The sequence below is a fragment of the Pseudophryne corroboree genome (assembly GCF_028390025.1).
Source record: "Pseudophryne corroboree isolate aPseCor3 chromosome 3 unlocalized genomic scaffold, aPseCor3.hap2 SUPER_3_unloc_56, whole genome shotgun sequence".
NCBI lineage: Eukaryota > Metazoa > Chordata > Amphibia > Anura > Myobatrachidae > Pseudophryne > Pseudophryne corroboree.
This window is the reverse complement of record NW_026967548.1, coordinates 718,207-720,306: the sequence shown is the minus strand read 5'-3', so window position 1 is coordinate 720,306 and position 2,100 is coordinate 718,207. Positions and strand designations below refer to the sequence as shown.

General features: G+C 37.2%; 1 pseudogene; it reads right to left on the bottom strand.

Annotated features, from left to right (window-relative positions):
• Positions 1-1,651: 1,651 nt before the first annotated feature.
• On the bottom strand, positions 1,652-1,771 carry LOC134984463 (5S ribosomal RNA; annotated as a pseudogene).
• Between the last annotated feature and the right edge of the window lie 329 nt (positions 1,772-2,100).

Genomic DNA, 2,100 nt, shown 5'->3' with positions numbered 1-2,100 from the left:
AAGTCCTGTATGGACGAAACGCGTTGGGCATTCACATATTTGTGAATTCGAACATACTACTGAACGCTTTGGTGGAAGAATTGATATTCGGTTTAAGTGTCGATATCTCCAAACGGAATTCGTCAGATGATTTTCAATCTGTATTGTTCACCTATGGTATAAGATTACCTATTTGTTTTACTGATGTTTTATATGTAACATTGCAGAATTTACTGTTACATTTTATAAAATAAATACATTTTTATGTGATTTCTGAGGTGGTTAAGCTCCCATGAGAATTCCCCTTTTTTTGCTATATATATATATATATATATATATAGAAGAAATTATTGCGCCACTTGTGTTCATCAACGTTAAACTTGAATATAGATATAAGTAGTACCACTCTGACACTCCCTAAAAATTTAAAAGGGCGTCTGCTTACCCCTAACAGGGATGGCGGTTCCCTGTATGAGAGAATTTAAGATAGGGGGGGTGGGGGTTTAGCGACCAATGGTGTCTAAAATAATTTACAATTTCAGTTGAATAAATACGGTACAATTTATTATGTAAAACAATTTTTAAAAAGACAGAAACTTTTTCTAAAAAATGGGATAAAAACTATACATATAAATAGAATACCAGTTAAAAATGAATAAATAGTAAAAAGATTCCTTAACTTGGTATGTAGGTCACTGCCAGGTAGCCCAACGCGTTTCGTCCTTAAGACTTCATCAAGGGGTGTTGGCAGACTGGGAACAGACCTCTATTTATACCAGTATTAGTCTGGTATCAATTATGACATCATTTCCTGTTGATGTCACATGGTCTTTTTTAACAGACTAAGAGCAAAGTATTTTACATAAGAGAGTTATATAGTAATAAAGTTTATAGGTCCTATACATAAGTTAGTTCATTTTCTAGTTGAATTGGGGTTTAGAAATGCTTTTAAAGTCTCTCAGAAGTTGCGCCGGTGTTTTCCGCCCCACTTCCGGTTTTTCGGCGTCGCGTCACTTCCGCCCCACTTCCGGTAGTCGGACTGCGCATGCGCCCGCGACCTTCAGTTCTTCTAATAGCAAGGGAGCTAGGTGTAAGGCGCTTTGTTTTCATAGCGGCGGCCATCTTTGTAGAGATTTATTGTTCATTTTCTCTATGCGGTGGCCATCTTATTGTAGAACAGCAGGATTGACATTTATGGTATTTCTTGCATAGAAATGAAATAGAAAAAGGGGAGATTAATAATGACAAATGTGCAGCGTTTCTTCTTTGAAATTAAACGACAACATGTGACCAAGATATGGGATCCATATATTTATATTAGATACATAAATAAATAAATAAATATATATAAAAAGATGAATAAATATAAATAAATAATGATAGTTGATTAATTGCTGCATGTTATAGTGCAGAGTATGGCAGTGCAATCAATGTTTATTGCATATTGCATATTTTAAATAGGAGCGTTAATAAAGTAAATAAATAAATATATAAATAGTGCAGCCATTAAATAGCATAGTGCTAAAGTGCTTATTGCAAATTAACAGGAGGGCAGTGAGGGACGGGGTGGTGTTAGAGTGCCTCGTGGAGAGTGATAAAGTAGTATATCTGTTAGCTGAATGGTCAAGGTAACCGGAATTGACATGCTCATGTAGGCTATATTTACTTAGTTTGGTTACAGTACCTGATCTTCCCAGGTGGTCTCCCTGTTCTGGTACTGATCAGGCCCAACACTGCTTCGCTTCCAAGATCGGACGGGATTGGGCATGTCCAGTGTGGTTTGACTGTACGATTCACTTACCATACATGTGTCTCCGTTATTTATGATACAGCTATACACGTTGGTAAAGGACTGTGGTGGTGTGGGGTGGGCTGGGTTGGGGTTGGGTGGGGTGAGTGGGGGTTAGGTGGGGGGGGGGGGGGTTTGGGTGTGTAGGGTCTGAAACCAAATTCTAAATTTTATCCATTAGAATCAAAAGGGAGTAATATTGATATTTTTTATGAGATGGTAAAGAAGGACCTATGCGACACCAATCTTGTGAAAATAAAGGAAAAGAACATCACGAATCGAGAACAAGAAGCTTTAAAAAAGCTACAGAAAAACCAGGAAATCGTTTTAAA